The sequence below is a fragment of the Chelonoidis abingdonii genome, chromosome 14 (genome assembly GCF_003597395.2).
Source record: "Chelonoidis abingdonii isolate Lonesome George chromosome 14, CheloAbing_2.0, whole genome shotgun sequence".
Lineage (NCBI taxonomy): Eukaryota > Metazoa > Chordata > Testudines > Testudinidae > Chelonoidis > Chelonoidis abingdonii.
In genome coordinates, this window is record NC_133782.1 from 37,225,529 (window position 1) to 37,250,259 (window position 24,731).

General features: G+C 44.8%; 1 long non-coding RNA gene and 2 gene segments (V, D, J or C); 2 read left to right on the plus strand and 1 right to left on the minus strand.

Moving 5' to 3' along the window:
- The window catches only part of LOC116824539 (uncharacterized), a 30,147-nt gene extending 9,266 nt beyond the window's left edge, over positions 1-20,881 (minus strand). Inside the window, exon 1 of the long non-coding RNA XR_012657023.1 lies at positions 20,517-20,881. This is a non-coding gene — a long non-coding RNA (uncharacterized LOC116824539). The remainder of the gene's footprint in view (positions 1-20,516) is intronic.
- LOC116824536 (immunoglobulin epsilon heavy chain-like) overlaps positions 1-24,731 on the plus strand; it is a 183,470-nt gene that overhangs the window by 95,967 nt on the left and 62,772 nt on the right.
- LOC116818425 (immunoglobulin heavy constant gamma 4-like) overlaps positions 1-24,731 on the plus strand; it is a 320,687-nt gene that overhangs the window by 65,641 nt on the left and 230,315 nt on the right.

Genomic DNA, 24,731 nt, shown 5'->3' on the forward strand with positions numbered 1-24,731 from the left:
TCCAACTAGATGCTTTTCTGCACCCTTTGGTGCCTAAAACTCTTTGTAAATGTGACCTCTAATCCTGCAGAGGCTTGAAGAATCTCAGCCTATATTTCTAAGTAGAGTTGGTCCAAAAAAAAAGGAAGGGAAAAAAGTTTTGGGAAAAATATGTCCCTTTCCATCAGATATTTCAGATCTCTAAGTTTTGTTTTTGTCTTTCCCCTGAAGAGAATGCATCAGCTTTGTGTCCTGCCTTCTCCTGAGAGTCAATAAAATACACCTCTCTACCAGTATCAGGAGAGATCATGCTATTCACTCTCTGACTAGCCACTAACCCCATGAGTAGTGAGTTAGGGCTTTAGAATCTGGTTCAAGAAAAATAACTTGCCAACTGTCTTTGTTGTGTTCACTTCAGAATTCTCTTATTCCCCTACTAATCTTCCATGGAAATGAGAAATAAAGCTTCTCTCTCCTACTGAGATTTCCCTGTTCTGGACAAGAAATTTCTCCAATGACGTCTTGAAAATTGTTAAACCAGAATTTCACTCGTTGTCCATACCAGTACTTCCCAGTTTACTCACCATTCCAGAACTGGGTAGGACACATTCTAGACTGGATTGATTCTCATTAAGAATATCAGAACCAGTTTCGGAGATATTAAGGCCAGAAAATATAAATTAGATCATCCAGTCTGACCTTCTGTATAAACATGGGCCATAAAATTTCAGCCAGTTGCTTCTGTGTTGAGGTCAATTACATGTGTTTCACTAAAGCATATTTTCTAGAAAGGCATTCAGGATTGATCCAAAGACTTCAAGAGACAGAGAGTCCATCACTTCCCTTGATAGTTTGTTCCAGCGGTTAATAAACCGGACTTTAAAAAACCCAGTGCCTTATTTCCAGCTTGAATTTGTCCGGGTTTAACTTCAAGCCATTGGTTCTTCTTCTGCCTTTCTGTATTAGATTAAAGAGCCCTTAATACCTGGCATCCTTTTTTATAAGGTAAACATATTCAGCTCCTTAACAGCCTCCTTTTTGTCCTGAGCACAACAAACATGGGGTGGGGGTGGGAGAAATGCTGCATTTTTCTATTTTGAATGGATTAAATCTACCTGTTTCTTCATGTTTCTCGCTTTTTATATCCTTTGTCTGTCACTGTAGAATGTTAAGGCTCGTTGTGAATATCCAAACAAAAAGAAAATGATACAAGCTTGAAGAAATTCTCCATTCACCTCTCCGACACCTGCAGCTCTTCACAACTAGATGGGTGAACAATCCAAAACAGTATTGGCCAAGTTAGATGAGATAGAAGAGATTTTTGTATGGCTCTGTACCATTGTGTGCTATGGAGTAGCAGCTATCACAGTGAAAAGTTCTCTGTCAAAAACTTGGTAATCTTATAAGCTATGCTACAGAGCCCAATAGAGGGCACACGCCTACATTTTCAAATTCATTGCCATTGGATGGCAGAGGATTTTGTCTGACCGGATATCACTGGGATGGTGGACGGCTACCACCGTGACAACTCCTCCCATAAAAACCCTAGATCTGGTTAGCAGCAGCCCAAAGAATTCAGGCAAGGAAAATTCTCATAGACTTTCCATCACAGCAAAAAAAGGGGGGGAAGCTCCCAGGGGAGGGAATAAATGTTCAAGTGTGCACCTGTAACAACAAGCTGTGCTTCTTTCACACTGGGATTTTCCAAGGGGAATCAGGCACAAACCTTGGGAGTTAGGTGCTGAACTTGATCACCTATCTGCATTTTTAGCCTCCTCCTTTCCTTTGTGGATCTTGCCCCTCGAAATTCCCAGCCCATATGGCTAGGGACACCACTACATATTACTTTAGAGAGGACTGAGGCTGAAACTCACCCCTATCATTATGGGCCCTAAGACTTAGAATGCTAAGCTACCCAGCAATGAACTTTAGCTCTGTGAAATTCCTTAAATTCCTTTGAAAATCCCACCCAGACTCAAGATAACTTGGGTACCTTCCCTGTTAGTTCCCATCCTGTCAAAGGCTTGGGTTCTTTTAAGTTTCACCTTAACTCTGGATTTCTTGTGGGAGTTTCAATGGTGTTTTTCTTGTCAGAATATTTACATATAACTCAGTTTCCCCCATCCACATCCCCCCTTCGGTCTTTCTCTCTCTGTCTCTCTCTCCTCCCCCCACCTCCACCCCGGGTCTTATATCAACACCCATCGCTGCAATATCTAGTTCTCATTGGGATTATCCACCAGAAAAGAAAACAATCTGATCTTGGGGACATTACTAATTGACTCCTCTCCCACATGCAATTCTTTGGAACTTAGTGGAAGAGCTCTGCAAAAAGGCATTGACTGGGTTGAATGGTTCCGCTTTTTGTGGAGGAGGTTTTTGTACAGTTCTGTATCACTGTGCTGGCTGGGGTACCTCACACAGTGACTAAACCCCGAACAAAAACCCGTGTCCAGGAGCAATGATGCAAAGAAATCTCTCTAGCAGGGGTCCTGTCATCAGAGTCTGGGCATCTGACAAACATGAATAAATTTAGACTCTCAGCACACCTGCAAAGTAAGGACAGAGAGACACAGAGGAGAACAACGACCCCCCACTTCACAGGGAGATGCATTTACATATCTATCTAAGCCACTTACATGGCCCTACTACCATAGTACCTACATACCTCATAATCTTTAATGTGTTGATCCACATTATCCCCCTGTGAGACTGCTGGAGATCCAAGGAAGAGATACTAAGTGCCAAATATGTGAAGGAATTGGATGCCTACCTCTTTAGAAACCTAAATACCTTTAAAGGTCTGACAGTAGGTGAACTTGCCCAAGGTCAGATATGCGGTCTGTGTCAGGACAGGGAATCAGACTGGGATCTCCCAAAGTCCCAGGATCGGGTCATAAGCACAGGACCATCCTTTCTGCAGATGGAGAAGTGGAGTAATAGAAAGATCGAGGATCAAATCTCAAAGCTCAGTGAATCTTCCCTGATGGATGGAATCTATCTATTTCCCCATCTTTCGGCCACCCTTCGCTGCAGAATGTAAGGCTCGCTGTGAATGTCCGACAGAGAAGAAAATGATTTGAGTTTGAAGAAATTCTCCATTCTCCTTTCTGACATATGCGGCTCTTCACAACTAGAGGGAAGAATGACCCCAAGCCATGTTTTCCCTGTGGATTCACTGATAAGATCAAAAAGATTTTTGTATGGCTCTGTAACACTGTGTCCTACTGGGCAGTGGATACCACAGTGAATAGTGCTCTATCAAAAACACAAGTCATTTTAGCAGCTATGTGGAGCCCAACAAAGGGCATGCTCCAAAAATATTTGGTCACACTAACATTCATTGCTATTGGCTGGCCAAGGATTTTGTACAGCTGAGTAGCACGGTGCTAGATGGGATAGCTACCAGAGTGACAAATGGCCTAGCAAAAACCTAGACCCTGTTAGAAGCTGCATGAAAATACCTGGCAAGGAGAATTCTCACACACGTTTCTGTCACCTGTGACAGACTCAAACCAGTGCGGTACAGGAGTCTGGTAGAGGGCAAATATACTGGTCACTGGGTGAGTAGTTTTCTGTTCCCTGAGTGACCAGAGCAGGGGCTGCACTAGAGTAATCAGGAAACTGCTAGAACCAATTAAGGCAGACAGGCTGATTAGAACACCTGCAGCCGTCCAAGCAGTGGCTAATCAGGGCACCTGGTTTAAAAAAGGAGCTCACTCCAGTCAGAGAGGGGGACCCAGAGGAAGGGATGCATTGTGAGGAGCTGGGAGCAAGAGGCACAATTGAGCTGAGAGTGAGAGGCTGTGCTGCTGAAGGACTATGAGATACAAGCGTTATCAGACCCAGGAGGAGGTCCTGTGGTGAGGATAAAGAAGGTTGTTTGAGGGGCCATGGGAAGTAGCCAGGGAGTTGTAGGCTGTCAGGCAACTGTTACAGAGGCACTACTAGAGACTCTGCAACCCACAGGGCCCTGGGCTGGAATCCGGAGTAGAGGTGCGGGCCCGGTTCGCCCCAAACTCCCACTTTCTGATCAGAACACGGAGGAGTTGACCCAACTGTGGAGAAGATCACTTGAGGTGAGCAATTTGCCAATAGTGCAGTGAACCCACCAAGGTAGAGGGAGGAACTTTGCACAAACTTGTGTGTGTGTATACACACACCACAACACACACACACACACACCCAATCATCCCACCACTGACACCATCATGACAAAGTTCCTCCCCTACTTGGTGGGTCAGGACTTATTGGCAGATTTTGCTCACCTCAGTGATCTTCCCCCACGTCTGGGTCAGATCCTCCTGTGTCTGATCAGGAGTTAGGGAGGTTTAGGGGGAACCCGGGCCCGCCCTCTACTCCGGGTTCAGCCCAGGACCCTGTAGATTGCAGATGTCTAGAGTGCCTCCTTTAACACTGCATGACAGCTACAACTCCCTGGGCTACTTCCCATGGCATCCTCCAACACTTCTTTACTCACCAGGAACCTTCCTCCTAGTGTCTGATAACGCTTTGTACTCCTTGTCCTCCAGCAGCACAGCCTCTCACTCTCAGCTCCTTGTGCCACTTGCTCCAGCTCCGTCACACACACTTCCTCTCCTCTGGCTCCTCCCCGCCTGACTGGAGTGAGCTCCTTTTTACACCCAGGTGCCCTGATTAGCCTGCCATGATTGGCTGCAGATGATCTAATCAGCCTATCTGCCTTAATTGGTTCTAGCAGGTTCCTGATTACTCTAGTGCAGCCCCTGCTCTGGTCACTCAGGGAACAGAAAACTACTCACCCAGTGACCAGTATATTTGCCCTCTACCAGATTCCTGTATCCCACTGGTTTGGGTCTGTCACACACCGCAACAATTGCTCCCAAGTGAGACAATAAATATGGAAGCATACACCTCTGATGACTTCTGAAATATCTCTATCCCCAGGATTTTTTGAAGGGACCTATGAGAATCAGGTACTAACCCTAAATCAATGGGATTTGGGCACCCAAAATGCTTAGGTGCCTTTGTAATTCCCACTGCACCAGTAGGCATCTATAAAACTTTTGTCAATCTGGCCTGAGGGATTAAGGACCTGAGCCAAAATCCACTGAAATCCAGGGCAGTGTTTCTATTAACTCCAGCTGGCTGGAGGTCAGGTCCTAGAGACTTACCTACACTGGTACAAGACGTGTGTAATAGAGCCACGACTGCAACCCAGCTCACCTGGCTCCCATTCCAGTGCAGAGGCAAGAAAGCTGCCTTTGAAACATTTTCCCATTACACCAACATCCATTCCCCTGAGACGGGTGGATTTTGTATGACCGTGTACCACAGTGATACTGGAGTGGGAGTAGCTACCACAGTGAAAAATCCCCTGTCAAAAACCTGAAGTGCATTAGCGATGGTGATGAGAAGTCAGATGACATGGAATCTGCTCAGATCTTCACCCCGGTTCACACAAGGGGGACAGGGATTTTATACTGCTCTGTAGCACAGTGCTAGGTGGAGCAGTAGCTCCCACAGTGACACATCTCCTGTAAAAAACCTAGACATTCTCACGACTCTGAAAACATGGTACATAATTCTGGACTCAGAGCCTTAAACTTCCCCAACTTTGATCTCTTGACCATGCCTCACAGAGTCCTGGAAGCAGCTATGCGGTCGATCTAGTCATGAGATTAGAAGGTCCTGTCCCGGAGCCATTAGCTCATTTACTTTACACATAAGATCCGCCGTTCAATGCGCAGTAAAACCTCATCTTAGAGCCACAAGAATGATTTGGGATTAGAAAACTTGCCTCACAGTGAAAGACTCAAGGAACTTAATTTATTTAGCTTAACGAAGAGGAGGTGAAGGGTGACTTGATCGCCGTCTATAAGTACCTACACGGTGAACAGAAACGTCCAAATACAGAGTTCTTCAATCTAGCAGACAAGATGGTAAGAAGTTGAAGCTAGGCACTTTTTTCAGACTAGAAATCAGCTACAAACTTTTAACACGGAAGGTAACTAAACTTTGGAACAATTTACGACACTCCATCACTGGCCATTTTTAAATCCCCCTGAAACATCTGCTCAAGTTCAAATAGGAATGAATTCAGGGAAGTCCTATGGCCTGCGTTATGCGAGAGGTCAGATTAGATAATCACGCAGGTCTGATACTCTATGAATCTCTGACTTATTCCAACATACAAAGAGCCACAATTTCATCCAGGTTACGTGGAAAGAGAAAAATGCTTCACATCTCTCTGCTTCAACTGCATCTTCACCTCTTCCCAAAAAATAAATCTCACTCGAGGAAAACCTTGATCCATTTCATACAAAGAGGATTTTGTGTGTCTCCATACCACTGTGCTGATTGGAGTAGCTACTACGGTGAGACACTCCTGTATCGTTTAGCAATGACTGTGTGAAAGAAATTGGGCACCTGTGCATTTATGTGGCCCCATCACTGCAGCATCTGAGGGCTTCCCAGTGCAGAGAGGAAATCGATTGTCGAAGAAGATTTAGACACACTATCACAATTTAAATGAATGTGAGATGTGCTTCTAAAGCCCCTAGCCTAAATCCCCATTTTACAGCCAGGGAAACTGAGGTACAGAGTGATATAAGGACCTGAATCAAAGGAATGCCATGGATCCAGTCCTAAGTGACTGACCAGAAAATACATTGGGAATCAAGGAGATGAACCCAGGAGTCCCAAGTCCCATCCAACCCTTCTTCTTCCACATTCTTCCAGAGGGAGAGCTTTCCAGAGACTTTCCCATCACCCCAGTATTCATTCCCAAGAGGTGGGCAAGGATCTTGTATGACTCTGTATCACTGTGGTGGATGGGTGGTGGGTACCCCACAGTGATACGTCCCCTATCAAAAACATGGATCCTGGGGCTGGCTGCAATGTTCTTTGTTGGTTTGCCTGTCTAGCAAAAAAAAGTAAGGATTTCCAACAATTTCTTAAATTTTAAGGCCAGAGGGACCATTAGAAAGATCATCTAATCTAACCTCCTGTGTATCACAGGTCATAGAATTTCATCCATTTACCCTATTTTGAGCCAGATAACTTGTGTTTGAGTGAAGCAGAAAGGCATCCAGTCATGATCTAAGACATCAAGATGGAGAATCCACCACTTTCCTTGAGACTGATTAATCGCTTTTACTATTAAAAAAAAATGTGTCTTATTTCTAAGTTTAATTTGTTCGGGTTTAAATTCCAGCCATTGGTTCTCATTCTACCTTTCTCTAGTAGATTCAAGACTCCTTTAGTACCCAGGATATTTACTTTATTCCAAAACATTCAGCTTTGGTTTGGAGTATTGCTTGGGGAAAGCTTGAGGGGGAAAAAGCATTGAAACAAGCATTTTGTTTCACTTTGAAAAAGGCATTCTTTCCTTCTTCCTCTCACTTTTCATTTCCCTCTTTTTCTCCACTGATAATTCAGAGAAATCAAGAGTTTCCCTCTATTTTGAAATAAGACATTTTGAAAATTAAAAATAAAATCCAATTTTTTAAATTAGAATGTCAACATTTTACTGGAAAAATTCCATTTTTGACCAAAAAAACCTCATTTTTCACCAACAACTTTCCCAATGAGAAATTTTTGAATACCCCTGCCATACCCAACAAAGAACTCTGACCAGAAAGCAACTCCAAAATCTCCCCATCACACTAATACTCACGTACTCATGAGAGAATTGTTATTCATGATCCCCCGAGGTAAAGAAAGGATGGATGGCCCAGTGGTTAAGGCAGGGATCAGCAACCTTTCGCACCTGGCTTGCCAGGCTAGGCACCCTGGCAGGCCTGGCAGTTTTGTTTACCGGCCATGTCCACAGGTTCAGCTGATCGCGGCTCCCATGGGCAGCGGTTCGCCTCTCCAGGCCAATGGGGGCGGCGGGAAGCGGCGCGGGATGAGGGATGTGCTGGCCACTGCTTCCCGTTGCCCCTATTGGCCTGGAGCAGTGAACCGCAGCCAGTGGGAGCCACAATCAGCCGAACCTGCGAGCGAACGCAGCAGGTAAACAAACCGGCCCAGCAAGCCAGGGTGCTTACCCTGGTGAGCCACGTGCCAAAGGTTGCCAATCCCTGGGTTATGGCAATAGTGGGCACCTGGGAGACCTCTGTTCTATTCCTTGCTCTCCCACAGATGTCCATGAGCAAGTCATTCATGGCCAGATTATCAAAGCCATTTAGGTACCAAATGGGATTTTCAAAAGCATGTAGGACCCAAAACTCATTGATGTAAATGGGATTTGGGCACCTAAATGCTTTTGAAAATCCCACTAGGTGCCTAAATACCTGTATCAATCTGTCCCTTAGCCTTTCTATGCTTCACTTTCCCCTCTCTGAAATGGGGGATAAATAGCAATCTGCACCTCACAGGGGCGTCACAAGGGTAAATAAAGACTGTGAGATAAGCTGATGTCATCTTAATGGGAGGGGGATCATATCAATACCTAAAATAGATAGACATCTTCTGCAATGTTATTTACGGATATTCGAATTAGTCTCTCTCTCCCTCCAAACACCCCACCCCTTTCAGACAAGAAGACACTCTCATCTGGTCAGGTTATTCCATTATCGCAAGCTAGGGGTCATCTGCACCTTTCTCTGAACATAAGACAGGCCAGACTGAGTCAGACCAAAGGTCCATCTAGCCCAGTATCCTGTCTCCCAACAGCGGCCAATGCCAGGTGCCCCAGAGGGAATGAACACAACAGGGAATCATCAAGTGATCCATCCCCTCTCGCCCATTCCCAGCTTCTGGCAAACAGAGGCTAGAGACACCATTCCTGCCCATCCTGGCTAATACCCATCGATGGACGTGTGCTCCATGAATTTATGAAGGAGCTGGCATTGATCACTGAGCTGGCCAGAAGTCTGATCCTGGACCCTTTATGCAAATACCCTCTACAGGCTCCCTATTCAAATACCGCCCCCTTTATATCCCCCTTTCCATTCCCCCCACCACCTCCCAGGCTCCATGGGCAACTCTGAGTCTCAGTGTCTCTGCAGCACCACAAAATCTTTGTTGTTGCTGGCACCAAAAAGGCTAATAACCCAGAAGCAAACATGTCACCTTTGGCTGGGATGTGGCTCTCACGCAAGGTGGGTGCTTCTGTGGGAGAGCATTGGGCTATGCCTGGGTTTCTTCCCTTTTATAATCCTCATTCTCTCTCTTTTCAAGTGGTCTGTTCCAAATCCAGCCGATCCCATCCACCGCTGGTGCAGTGAAGTCTGGAGACACTCAACTGGGCTAAGATAGCAAGCCCCACTGGCACTCATCAGGGGCCCTTCCAAGAACCAGCTGCAGACACCACCAGATAATACTACCCGGGAGAAGGGAGTAGCCACCACAGACCCCACAGCAAAGTTCTGGATGTCCTAGCCCTCATCTCAGTAAGCCAGACCCAGAGTTGAGAAAGACATTTTTCTGGCTCACCAATATTCATTCCGAAGAGTCAGATATTGAGAATTTCAAAGCCTCCCAAGGGAGTCAGAGACACAGTTCTCATTGAAGGTGAAGACAACAATTTTCAATGGGATTTAGCCTCCAAACTGCTTTGCAAATACCTTAAATCCTCTGAAAGACTGAAATCCTTCGGACACCCTACAGTCAACTGACTTGACTTCTATACATAGTTCCTACTCTGTGTTCCTCTTCCCCTAAAATCTATCTACTTGTCTCTCTGTTCTTAGACTCAGATACCACTGTGAAGGGTGTGGTAAAAAGACCTGAAGAGGTTAAACTAGACAACTCTAGACTCAACAGGAATACAACAGATTATACTAACGTATGCTAGAACAAACTAGAATATACCAGAGTAAACTATAATTCAGCAGAACCTTGATTTTACAAAAATCAGTTTTACAAATGATCAGTTATATGAGCTATTTTTTCTAATGTGTATGTGTGAGGGAATCACACAATGAAAGAAGTTGATGGCAAACAAGTCAACATCCCTTCACATTCAGACGCCTTCAGTTCACTGGAAATTGCTTCACAGTGGTTTGAAGAAAAAGAAAGCACTGCCGTGCACCATACTGCGACTGATGCACCGTACCTACCATCGCTTTGAGATGTTCGGTTTTACAAAGTTCTCGGTCCCTAATTAGTTTTAAAAAATAGGGTTCTATTGTAGGCTGGACTAGAGTAGACTAGGCTACAATAAAATAGACTATATTAAAGCAACTATAATAGATTAGAGTAGAATATAATATCCTATACTAAGGTCAACCATAATAGACTAGGCTAGAATAAATAGACAAGACTAGAATACACTGGACAAGACTACAATAGAATAGCATTTGAGATCATTCCCGAATGTCTAGAAAGATCCTAGTATGGTTTGGCTGCTACCTAAAAGTAATAATATTCATCACCCTGAACGTCATCATTAACAGCCCAAAATAGGGGGGATACTTCAGAGAAGCTGTTAAGAGTTGCCACCTTTTTGAACATTTGCCCAAGCTGCCAAGACCTATGGAAGAATCTTGGCCGTAGATGATTTTGTGCGGGAGTGTATCACAGTGTAGCTACTATGGGAGCTACCACAGTGACGCACTTCATGTCAAAAACCACACATGGCCAGAAAGGTGCTGATGCAAATGCAACAGAAAACCACGGAACCAAGGAAAACCATGTTAACCGGCATATCTATTTAGGGATATCTGGTTTCAGGAGGGGACCTAAGGCACTCTTCACGACACCTGGATGTTAAAACCTGGCTGGAATCTAGGATTGGGAGTTTCCGAGGAAAAAACACCTTCATGCTTCTTTGAAAATACCAGCCCAGAGAACAGAATACCGTGACTCAACCAGGATTTGAATCCACACCTTTGAACTCTAGATCTCTGAGATCCAATCTTTGGCTGTAGCCAGGGAAAGAGGAAGAATATAAGAATGTCATCCATTTCAGGACAGATTTTGACATGACTAAATGTATCCACCATTTTCTAAAAAAAAAAAAAGATTAGAGAAAGAAAAATAGACAGGGATTTTCAAAGTTCATAAAGGAGTTAGGTGCTCAACTCCCATTGGAAATTGGATTCCTAAACACCTTAGGCTCTTTTAACATCCCAGCTGATAAAGATTAGGGGTGTGACTTGCAGCACAAGTTTCCTAAAAAATCAGCAGGACTTATGATCCTAAGCAACTTTTGCAAATACTCCCTGGGGCTGTTTACATTACAGAGAAGTTGAATCAAAATGGACTTCAGAGGGCTACAAACCAATAAACTCTAGAGAAAAGGTAGATGAAGCACTTCTATTCATACTGCCTCAAAGCACGAACAAGGAGATTTTCAAATCCAACTGAAGTTCAGCAATTTTAAAACTGATGAAACAAGATGCCTTCTACACATTTGACCCATGGAACTCATCGTTACATAGTATCAGTGAGGACAAGAGCTCATCAGGATTCGATAAGAGAAGGGATATTTGTAATGATAAGGAGAACATACAGAATTATAAGAGTAAGTATGGAGGACATAAACCCGTCTCTGTCAGGGCATGAGCCAACTTCTAACTGATGCAAGCCCATGTCAAGGTTATCTCAAAGTGCCCACTAGAGGGCAGTTCTTGCACCTCCCTCTGCATTGTCTGGAACTGGCCACAAGACAGGAGGTTATATGACAACACAGTTTCTCAAACTGGAGATCCCAACCCAAAAGGAGATCACAAGACTATTGTGGGGGGGCAGGGTCGCAAGAGCAGTGGCTGCTGGCCGGGCACCCAGCTCTGAAGGCAGTGCTGCTGCCAGCAGCAATGCAGAAGTAAGGGTGGCATGGCATAGGGGGGTTGTCACTTTTGCGGGGGAGGTTCATCACAGCCTGAAATATTTTTAAAGGGGTACTAGATGGACCATTGGTCTGACTCATTCTAGCAATTCCTGTGTGTAAACATTCTAGTCTAGTCTAGTCTCCTTTCCAATGTTTTATTCTATTCCACTCCAATTTCCTCTATTCTATTCTAGTTTTAAACATCCCATCACCCTATATTCCTAATTCAATGTTTTTCAAAGGAATTAGTAGTTTGTCTCCTGCCTATTGTACTGTTTGCAGGACCGGAAGGAAGAGTGATCCTAATAATTATCTGATTGTGGTTATTGGAAGAGATGAGGAAGATTTTGCAGGGCTGTGTATCACTGTGCATACTAAAATAGTAGAAGCTACTATCACAGTGATATACCCCCTAACAAATACCTCGGATGTATTAGCATCAAATAAAAGACACACACTTTCCATCGTGGGAACAGTAGGATGAGAGTTTGAAAGCTGCTCAAGGAATCTTGACGTACAATTCCCGTTAGATGTGATCACCTCCTACATACCAGTGGGAACGGATATTTGGTATTGGCACACATCACCGTGTTAGGTGGTAGCTGGAGCTATCACAATGACAAACACCATATCAAAAACCTCTGTATGGTCGCAGCTATGCCAGCAAGTCAGACCTAGAGAAATGGCATTTTGGAAACGTTTTGATCAGAAGCAACTTCATTATTTTAAATATACGTTCTCCTTTGAGTACAAAATTTATCTCTTCTGAAATGCTCTTGTCAAATAAAATATAAGCGGGTCCCTGGAAAACAGAGAAACTGGGGAAGATAAATCATAGATGCAAACAATTCCAGAAAACCATGAGGAGTGAGGGGCATTTATTGAGCTCAATGAGTTAGGTGCCTAACCCGCTTAGGTCTTTTTGTGAATTCTGCTAGGCAGCTCTTTACATCTTTGGGTGCCGAAAGATCTTGGCAATCTGGCCCCTAGTTACCTGAGTGCAAAACAAAAACAAAAAGTGACTTTGTTTTAAAAAAAAACTAATTCATGTTTGCAAAATGAACAGGAGTACTTGTGGCACCTTAGAGACTAACACATTTATTTCAGCATGTTTCTTACCTGTTGGGCCACACAGTAGGCTAATTACTCTCAAGCTCATTAGCTTGGGCAAACGTTCCCATACCCTGGACGTTTTGGTATAGGCATGAATCACAGTGCTGCAGTTGATGTAGCAATAGATGATGATAGTATAATAACAGAACCACAGTGAGAGATACCCTGACAATAACCTGCAGTGCTTTCCCCAGGAATTGAAATTAGGGGGAGTGTTTGAATTTACAGGGAGGGACCAATGAGATAAATAAAAGAGATATGAGTAAAGTAAATGTTTTGTTAGGATTATGCAAATTTAACATAAGAATAATGCAAGTTACACCAAAGCACCTAACAGGTCGTGATTTCTAAAAAAATATACATTTTAAAAAGAAGTATTAGAAAGTATTCAAATTACATTGCCATTATGAAGAGATGAGCATCAGGGGTAAGAGGAAGTCCTCTCATGGGAAGCAGGTAACTGGTTAAGAGATGGTAAACAAAGGTAGGAATAAATAAGTTGTCAGAATGGAGAGAGACAAATAGTGGATCCGAGGGGTCGGTTACGGAACTATTCGTTCAACATATTCAGAAATGATTCGAAAAATGGGTAAACAGTGAGGTTGGCAAAATGTGCAGATGATACAAAACTACTCCAGGTTGTTAAGTCCAGGCAAGACTGCGAAGAGCTGCAGCAGGTCTCACAAAACTGGTGACTGGCCAAGCAAATGGCAAATGAAATTCAATGTTAATAATGCAAAGTGATGCCACATGGGAAAGCAACAATCCCACATCCAATACAAAAGTGATGGCATCTGAAATAGCTGTAACACTCATGAAAGAGAGTCTTGAGTCCACTGTGGTCACTCTGAAGAACAGTCCGCTCATGCGCGCAGCAGTCACAAAGAAACAATGTGGATCACTTAAGAAAGGGATACGATAATAAGACAGAAAATATACATTGCTCTATAAAAATCCATTTACAGCACACCTTGAATAGTGTGTGCAGATCTGTCACCCATACCTAAATAATATATATGGAATTGGAAAAAGGCACAGAAGATGAGCAACAAAAATAATCAGGTATGAAACAGGAGAGAATTAAAATGGACTGGAATGTTTCAGCTTAGAAAAGAGATGACTTAACTGGGATATACAGAGGCTACAAATCTTAGAAACTGGTGGAAGAAAGTGAATAAGGAATTTATTTAATCCTTCATCTTAACACAAAAACTAGCTAAGCACCCAATGAATATTATAGTCAGCAGTTTAAAAAACAAAAAGGAAGTACTCTCTTTCGCACAACAATAATTCAAACCAGGGAACTCTTTGCCAGGGATGGTGTTTGGGAAGACCCAAAAACTATAACAGGATTATAAAAAAGGACTAGATAAATTCCTGGAGCACAGGTCCATCTGTGGCTATTACGCCAGGGTGGGAGAGGATGCACACCATGCTCTGACGTTGTTCCTAGCCTGTTTTTTGCCAGAAGCTGCGGACATGGGCAACAGGGGAATGGTCACTTGATGATTACCTGCTCTGATTTCATTCCTCTGAAGCACCCTGGCCTGGACCACTGATTGGTAAAGACAGGGTACGGGCTAGATGGACCAATCTGGGGTCTGACCACAGTATGGCCATTCTTATCGTAAAATTAATATAACATAAAATGTTTAGTACAGAAACTCCCAACATAAAGAGCTCTCAATATAGCAACAATGTGAGATAACACAACCCTGGCAAAATAATGCGTTTAGGGAAAATTTGCCTACTAGGAACACATATTTATGTAAGTTTCCATTCCCAGTCACAGATCCTAACATTCTGGAGCAAAGTCACTAATATAGTCCAACAAACAAATGTTTATTTAACATCCGCCCCCTCACTTTTCTCCTCCACGCTACTCCACTCACCCCATGTGTTGTCCGTTGTCAGTGGAGAACCTCAGATGCTCAGTCAGGTGCTTTTCATGTGAATCCACCTTCTGGGGGGACAAGAAAGCAAACCTTGCTTGATTCCCTCCAGCTGCTCTCTGTTTGCTCTGGCATCGTCTGTTCATTGTGCCACCGTTACTCCCAACCGCTCTGTTGCCAATGCCCCGCAGAGTCACCTTTTGGCTGCCACGTGCCACTGTGACCTGCGAGTTGGCCCGCTTGAGGTTCCACTCAGCTCTCAGTGATTCCCAGTTGAAGCTCATCAGTGCGGGAACCTCGCTCACTGCTAGTGCAGTCTGTCCTTTGGGCTGCCTCTTTACCCAGGAACACTGTCCCCAACGAACAGGGACTATAGCACATCAGCCTGATTTGTCAGTGAATTCAGCTGCAGTTGTTCACTTAACAGATACAAATGACCTTTCTAATGGAGCCTAATCAGACTCTGTCTTTAAACAATGGAGAGGGACGGTTCCCCCCCCTCTCTCTTGATGCCTTTCAAATCATCACAGGCTAAGTACAGTTTACTTCCCTTTACTCATGACAATAAAGAACAACATTTCATCCCTCAATCCCCCCACATTCAAGTGGTTTGTAACCCAACCACCAGCCAAAATCTATCACTTGGACATGCAGCACAGCTCGTGTTTGCTGGAATACCACCTAGGTAGATTAGGTGGGAATGTAAATATAATCTGGCCCTGAAGCCTTTCCCCGCAGCCCCAGCTCATCACTAGCTGTCAGGGAAAGCTCATTTAGACTTTGCTTACAAATTATCATTTGAAATTATTAGGTTGGCCAACATCACCGAAATGAATGCACTGACATCATAAAAAACAAAGCTGCATAAGGAAGCAAGGAAGCTAGTCTATGTTCGTACTTTTCAAATCTAGTATACTTTTTCAGATACACATTTTATCATACACTGTATAAGCTCTTAAAGTGTGTATTAATGTTTCAGTTTAAATTCAGATTTCCAAACAGTCACTAAATTGGTATGCAACTATCTCACAAAACTGGGGGGGGGGGTAGTGAAATTCAGGGGGGGTGTAGGGAAATCACTGATAACCTGTACATGTTGGCAACTCAGACTTTTCTAAAGGTCGCCAGCTCCCACGAAAGAAAAGCCCTGCCCAAGGTACTAATCAGCACAAGGAAAAGCGTCGGAATCTGAACTCTGGTCTTCAGACGGTATAAACTAGCCCTGAACTTAACGGAGCTGAGCAATCACGCCTCTCTATTTGTATTACTGCATTGTGCTAGGCAGAGACGACCTGCGCCTGCCCATAGTGTGGGGGTGGGGGGAGGCGGGTCAGGGAACCCCTTTTCAGCAGTGATACCGAGCATGGCCATGTAAGCATGCTCAGTACAAGCCAAGCAGCAAATCGGGTGGGGGGGGAGACACGTGACCCACCTGACCTGATGCAAGGTGCTGTACAAACACACAGCAAGACACGGTCCCTGTCCTGACATGCCTGCAGTTTAATGAGACAAGACAGACCAGGGGAGGGGAAAGAGAAGTGAAGTGATTTGCTCAAGGTCACATGGAAGATCAGTTGCAGAGCTGGACTAGGCTACAGACCAGTAAGGATATAAGAGCGGCCAGACTGGGTCAGACCAAGGGACCAACCAGCCCAGTATCCTGTCTGCCACCAGTGGCCAATGCCAGGTGCCCCGGAGGGAAGGGACAGAACAGGGAATCACCCAGTGATCCAGACCAGTGCTCTGTCCGCTAGCCCAGCTGTGATGTAGATGCCAAGCTCTTGCTTATGCCTCCAGGTATCAGAGTCTGGCCCTGGGGGGCAGGAGAATATTGTGGGGCTGTCTTCGTATCCTGGCCTCTTGGAATTAATCTCCTCAGACAGAGCATGAATTCTGAATAAAATCATAAAGAACCAGGACCAAAAATCCGCCCCCCCCAAAAAACCCAGGCTCAAGGATAGTATTAAAGCTCAACATCTCTGAGGACACCTGGCCCAGGCTTCCCCGAGGCGCTGATGAGATTTGGTGCAGGGTTGTATCACTGTGAGGTTATAGCAGCTGGGGTTCCCACAGTAACTAATTCCATAGCATAAACCTCCCTGCAGTGACAGTTATGCACAGAGAATCCTAGCTCGCTATTTCTCTTTGTCCACTTATCCTGTTCATACTTTGCCATCGACCTCCTGCTCCAGGCATGAACGTGGGATCTGTTCCAGGGACAGCCTGAACATTTTCAGCTTATCTGGAGAGAAAGGCTGGTCCAGTGATCAGGGCACTTGGCTGGACCTTGGGAGACCAGGAATCCCCTTTCCTGCTTATCTACAGATACCTTCGGTGACCTCAGACATGTCATTGAATCTCAGTGACTCAGTTCCCAGGCTATAAAATGGGAATAATACACGGCCCTACCTCATCGGGGTACTGGGCGTGGGAGAGGCTCAGATACTATGATGGGGGTGTGGAGGTCAGCTACACACATAGGTATCGTTATAGATACAAGCAGACTCAAGTGAACTTCACTTCCAACAGCTTCAGTGGAAGAAGATAACTATGAATGACTCTCTGGTTTCTTATTCCACAGGTATAACCCGTGTAGTGGGTATTTTAAGGTCTTCCTCTTAAGGTCACTGTGGCAAAAATGCACTTTAATTGGTAATGGGGTTGTTCAACAAATCAATTATATTGTCTCTGTAGCCCTAGTCACATCCATCCATCTTCACGCATATATCCATATATCCATCCATCTCTATGCACCTACCTATCCATCCATCCGTCCACACATATAGATAAAGACACAATTATGATATATTATCTCACACACTTCTATTGATCTATCTTCTTTTCATACTCCCACCCCCATCTATCCATCCACCTGGAGTAGATACCTTATCTAGCTAGCCATTCTTACACAATATAGTTCTGTTTATCTGTCCTCAGAAACATCTATCAATCCAACCCCATACACACCAATCTATCTGTCCCCACCCACCACCACATTTTGCTCTCTTTCCTTCCGAGGATGATAAATTTTGTAATATTATTTAGCTGTTACCCTCGAATGCATTTTCTTAATGAGTCTGTGTCCCCACCCCTACTGCCCACTCTAGCTTTCTCCCAGCAGCTTCTAGTTACCCCCCCAAGGTTTGTGTAGAGGTGTGTACCCGGGGGTACCACTGTGACTAATGCTGTTAAACAAATCTCAGTGCCCTGAGTCCCCATCAAACCTCTCACCCAAGCGGGTGGAGTTAAAAACCCAGAGATCTGGTTCACTGTGGGGAAGATGGAGCCATTAGAGGAGGAAGATGATGAGATTGCTACCAGATACTGAAAGAATAATGTTTTGAGCAAAACCTACAGGTAAGTGAGCTCTGAGCTGAGATCATTCTATGCTAGAATCCAGTGGAAGTTTTTAGATGCAAGTAAATGGCACAACCACATTGTATTTGATGATTATATTACAATCAAGTTACACATGGCAGACCCTGCATTATCTATCCATCCAGCTATCCCAATACATACCCCTGTGTCTATCCAGCCAGCCATCCCTATACACACCCCTCAATTCATCCATCCATACGTCCATATACTCACCCCTCTATCTATCCATCCATCTGTGCCCATCCACCACCACATCTCTCTCTTGCTTACCAATCCATTCAAGGATGATAAATATTAAAATAACATTTAGCTGTTACCCTTGCACCCATTTTCTCAATGAGTTTCTGTGTCCCCTCCCCCACACTAGCCGTGTCTCAACAGTTTCCAGCTACCCCACAGAGGTTTGTGTAAAGACGTGTAACACTGTGACAAACTGGATCCCACTGTGACTAAGGCCCTTACAAAAATCTCACTGTCCTTAGTGTATGTCAAGCCTGTCACCCAAGCAGATGGAGTTAAAGCCCGAAAGATCTGGTTTGCCTGGGGAAGATGGAGCCATTAGAGGAGGAAGATGCTGAGGTTGCTACCAGATACTGAAAGAATAATGCTTTGAGCAAAACCTACAGGTATGTGAGCTCTGAGCTGAGATCATTCTATGCTAGAATCCAGTGGATCTTTTTAGATGCACCTTAATGGCACAACCATTTTGTATTTTATCATTATATTGCAATCAAGTTGTACATGGCAAACCCTGCATTATCTATCCATCCATCCTCATACACACACCCCTGTCCATCCATCCATCCATCCCTCTACCTCTGCATGAACCTCCCTCCCTTTGAATTTTGTAAAGAACACTTCGGGTTCCTCGCAAAGCCAATGGAAGATTGAAACAATCGAAGCTGTCTCTGTCCCTTTCGCCACAATTCTTACTTTCCCCCGGGGTGCAGGTTTGTGGTATGAAACTGAAGCAGACGTTCTGGTCTGGGGCTGTACTGTTGTGGGAACTACGGGGGCACAGTGATTTACATCCATTCAAATACCAGCGGAGGGAAGGATTCCTTAACTAATTAGGTTACTGCTGGCCTTTGGAATCAGAGGTCTGACATCCCAAAGCTTGGCTGCCTCTGCCAAAGGATTGAGAATCTTCAGTGTTATTGGAAATCTTGCACTGACCCATCCCACTCAATCTCATTTCTTTCCACAGTCACTGGTACAGATAGGACACTGATTCTCCTTCAAGATCACTTAACTAATAAAAAAATATGCACGTCCTCATTAGCATCCTCTGCAGCAAAAACAAACAGTGACATTTTCAAAGCCGTCTAGGGGATTGCAACACCCAGCTCCCATGGGAACATAGTTCATTATTTAATGGGAACATAGTTCATTATTCATGTTGTAAAGAATTTTCCTTGCGGGTAAAGTTTCTCTTTCCAGAGGCCACATTATTATTATATTTCCACCAACCAAACCCTGTCAAAGTCTGTTTCTGAAAAATCTGTGACAATGCACCTTTCCTTGCTGGTATGATTTCTGTTTAGAGAAGACTGCTTGGGAGTTTTGCAAGGAGCCAGAGGCAGTTAGAAGACCAACTTCAGTTGAATTTCAGTGGGATTTAGGTGTCTAAGGTTCTTTATCTACTTTTGGAAACCCCAGACCACCAGGAATGTGCTTTATCTAAGCTACAAAAACACGGGGGAGCAACTTCTGGCAAAGTTATGGTTGGAGTCAACAATTAAGGGTGAGGTTTCCCGTTAGTCTCTTACAACAATCCCCACTTAATCCTCCCAGTGCTGGCTTCAGAAGGGAGGGCCCCAGGGAACGCCACGTTGTGAAGTACTTAATGTGACAGGGACTGACTGGGAATGGGGCACGGAGTCTGGTTTATTCTGCTTATTTAGGGCTCTTTTACTAATGTGGACTCTAGTACTTTATTCCTCAAGTGGGGGAGGAGGAAGGGAGTATAGAGAGAGACAGCTTTATGGGAGGATGGCTGGAGAGAAAGCCGGACAGATCTGCCTTGTAAGGGTTGTAGACACAGACCTCAGGTGTCTATTAATACAATCCAGAAAGGCCCCCACATAACACCCTGACATATGTTTTCAGCATCCTTATAAAGCTCCTTTGAACATCCCAGCCGTGTTCAAAGTAAAACCACCACTGCAGCTAGTCCAGCGTATGAACAACTGGAACAAGCCCTGGGTGGCCACTGCAGGGTAGTTACATGTCATTTGCTGCCTCTTACACTGCTGGGGAAATCTACAGACATAGCCACCCAGAGGAGAGCAAAGCGGCAGAACCACCCACAGCAGGGAGCCACCAGATTCATGAAGAGAGGCCATAGTTGCTCTCTGGGATTCACTCTAGATGCCCACGTAGCTGGGTATACAGACCTGAAATCCACAAGCCACAAGCAGCAGCCGCTGGCGTCGTCTCCCAGCCAAAATGGCTTTAAATCCAAAATATCAGTCCCCAGTGAGCAAGTCCACAGAGAGAAGCCGTTTGTAAAATAACCTAGTGTGAAAAATTCTGCTGGTATCTCCTCCATCCATTAAATCTATCAACCTATCTGTATCTAGCCATCCATCCATCCCCATACACCTCCTGCATCTATCTACCTATCCCCATCCACCCCCTCTATCTAACCTCATACACCTGCTCTAGCTGTCTATCTATCTATCTATCTATCTATCTGTCTATCTATCTATCTGTCTATCTATCTATCCCCATCCACCCCCTCAATCTATCTATCCCCATCCACCCTCTCTATCTATCTATCCCCATCCATCCCCTCTATCTATCTATCCCCATCCATCCCCGTACACCTCATGTATCTGTCTATCCATCCCATACACAAAGCCTCTCAATATATCTCTATCAGTCTACCCCATACACTCACCCCTGTCACTCACTCACTATCTAGTCTTGCCCAAACGCACACCGCTCTCACTGTCCATCATCCACACACTGCTCTGTCTCACTGTACTTTGAGGAGCTCGGATTCTGGAGTTATCGAGCACCATGCAGCCAGTTAAGCATCACAAATGCCATTTCCGGACAGCAAGAGGAGCGGGAACCAATGTCTCTGTTTCTTGGTGTGTAAATTATCTAAGACAGGAAGTCTGTTCCCCTTCTGTTTCCCTCAGCGTGCGAAGGACGCTGACAAGTGAATTTGTGGTTGGGGGTAAGTTTCTAGAAAGCAGCCCAGAGAGAAAGGACAAAGGATTTGAAAAATATGTTCCACCTTTACTCCATCTTTTCCAAACGGAGCTGAATTCACACCAAGCCCTTAGGGGTTTCAAAGGAGCCCTCTCTGGCAATTATGCAGCCATATCCCATGGACTTTCTGTGGGAGGTGAACCCCTCGCACCCTTCGGCACATGTGCAAAACCCATCCTAAGGGTGACATCTTGGCCCCTTAGAAGTGAATGGGAGTCTTGCCATTGACTTCAGGGGGACCCGGATTTCACCCTGTGTGTGTGTGTTGTGTGTATTATGGCAAACCCTACAGAGCAGTGCCCCATTGTGCTGGGCACAGCAGAGACACACAGTGAGAGACAGTCCCTGCCCCACAGAGCTTACAGACACAGGGCAGGACGGGGGGCAGCCTGTAAGACCAGAAAGATCACCTGTCATATGCAGTGGTCAGATGGGAGACCTGGCCTGATCTGAGCAATTAACACATGAAGGGAGGCCTCATATTTTGGAAGATAGAATTAAGGAGTTAAATGAATCATCAGGTTGAAAACAGCAAATTTGTGCTAAATAAGATACATAAATACGTCAATAGGCTAAGAAGACAGAATGTCTGAGCCAGCTAAGATAAGAGGAAGAACACCCAGGGAACCATTTCCTATTAACTAGATAACCAGGGACAAAATAACTTAGGAATAACAAAGAAGTCGAAACATGGACAGTGAGTGGACAGTGCATGCTGCACGAGGATTGGCTCCTGCAAAGTAACCGAGCCATCCACATGTGTGATGCAACATATAGTGAATGCAATGAGATGTGTAACGTGGACAAGGGAGAGGGTTTCGGGGTAACGTTTGAGCTGTGATATACCCAGCAGCTATCCCCCCTGCGTTTGAGTCAGATCAACCATGAGTAGCACTGCTGTGTGCCAAACAAAGAAACCTGAGTGACCAAGGCTGGAGTCAAACTGAGTTGTTGGGAAGCCGAGTGGAAAGAGGTCTTGGAGGGAATCCCAACACCAAGACAAGGAGAGATTGAAGGTGGGATTTTTTATTGAACGAGGCATCAAAACTCTATAGGCTTTCAAAGATACAAGCCTATGGAACTTTCCCAAGGGCTCAAACGGAGTCTATAGAGATGTCAAGAATTGTACCCCCATCTCTTGAGGCAGTGCTGAGACTATTGCTTGTCACGCTGACCAATATTGTCTCAGGGTTTAAAGCCAGAAGGAACCATCCCATCCCATTACATTTCACCCACATGTCCCTACATTAGACATTAGTTAGACCAAAGCATTTCAGTTCTCAGGAGACTCAATTAGGTGTCCCAGGCAGAAACCACCAGAGACCCAACTGCCACGGTGCCCGAGCCTCCTCCAGCAGCACAAAATTCATGAGGTGAGATATGACCAGGTGATCTGAGCAGGCAAATGATCCCCCACGCTGCAGAGGAAGCCAAAAACCCTTGCACTCCTGTCGGTTTGCATCTCTTGTCTCAGACTTCTGTTTAAGTTTGGCAAAAAATGATTTTTATTTATAATTTCAATGGATGCTTATTTTTAAGCAATGTTCTAGATTTGTATTGATTTCAATGTTCACGGTTGTGCAAAATTATGGGTTTGAAGCACTGTTTTAATCGTTTCATGACAGTAGATGCTGAGATTCAAAAAGTGAAAGCTTTATCATTGTTCAAACACAAATGATCAGCATCGCATGTCAGTCTATACCCAGGAAATCCCCTTCATCAAACTCTACTAAATTCTCAAGCAGTCTTTTTCCTACTTGGCCTGTCTGTAAATTTCAATTAGCATCGATGGAGATTTTTTTTGGTCGGTTTTTGTGCACGTGGTGAAACTGACATTTACCAATAAAAATCAAATCCTTCCAAATCTACTTACACTGTCACCTCTTTGGGGCAGCGGCTGTCCGTGATGTGTGCTTGTACAGTACCTTGCACAATGCAGTCCTGTCCCATGACTGGGGCTCCGAGGCGCCATGGTAACAGAAATAATAAATTAAGACCATCTTTTTTGCCTCCTACCTTCTCCTCAAGCAGCTCTTGTTGTTAGAAACAGATGGACCAGTGCAGTAGTCCCTGTCTGCGAACATTGCACTAGATGTCACTGTATCTAGCAGAAAGTCCACCTCAGGGTTGAGTTTTAGCTCTGGTGTTTAGCACCGTGGGGGCAATATAGCAGCACAGTGATGCACTCCCGTACAAAAACTTCCTGCAGGGTCTGAGCATAAGCCAAGTAGCGAGACAGTATGCCACCGTGGCTTAGCAAAGTCTGACAAAAGCAAGTCAGATGCCCTTGTGAGAGAATCAGTGTTTTAACACCCTTATTTAAGGGCTACCCCAAACACGACTACTACTATCAGTGCTCATTTTCTGCCTCAGTCAATCACAAGGCACTTGGTAAAGGAGGTCATCATCATTATTCCCATTTCACAGATGGGGAAACTGAGGCGTGAAAAAGAAGCAACTTGGCCAAGGTAATCCAGCGCTGGGAACAGAACGCTAGTCTGCTGTCTCCTACTGCAATGATCTACCCAACAGGCTAAACTGTCTCCTTTCAACAGGAGTCTTTCATTAACCCCCCACTTGTTCCTTTCATCTGGGCTTGGCAAGAGGAGCTAAGACAATGAGCGAAATTGACAAGAATAGCTATTCCAGTGTCAATGAGTTACTCAGACTAGCTCCCCGCTCTCTTTCAGAACATTTCCTCTTCTCACACAGGCACTTTTACTCCATACTAGAGTAGCCCCATGGAAGAGCTTTTCCAGAATAACTAAATTACACCTGGAGAGCTAGTTCCAGTCTATTTCCCCTGTAAAGACAAGCCCCTGGGCACCCAGCCCCTAGAATTTGAGCATCAAGCCTTGGGAAATCCCGACTGACTATGCTCACCTCATTGTTACATATATTCTTGCAACATCTAGAAACTAGAAGCAAAATTAGGGCTCCCTCCAGTACTAGATATAGCAAACCTCCTAAAACATAGACCTTTCCCTCTTCTCCCCCATGCCAAAAAAGCTTGCAGATTGCAATGGGCCTGCAACCCTTACAGAACCAGGAGCAGGGAAAGAGAGCTGATTGGCTAGACAAACTGTCAATCATCCAGAGAGAATGGGCAGGACTTCCCATTTCTGCAAAGGAGTCTGGGTAGGGAAGCCCTCAATAAAGGCCCTGGCTCCTGCCCAGCGGGGGCCAGATGGAAGAACTGTGCCCTGTTATAAGGCATGGAGTCCTTGAGATGGGTGACTGGAGCAAGGTTGTTGTTTGCAAGGATGCTCTGTCCCTCCAGCCTTCTGCTTCCTTGTGGTTTGAAGTAACTCTTTGGTGCTGTTATTTTGACAGAGGGAGAAGCGGAAAGGGAGCCAGGGTGAAGAGACCCATCCATTGATCCCATATCT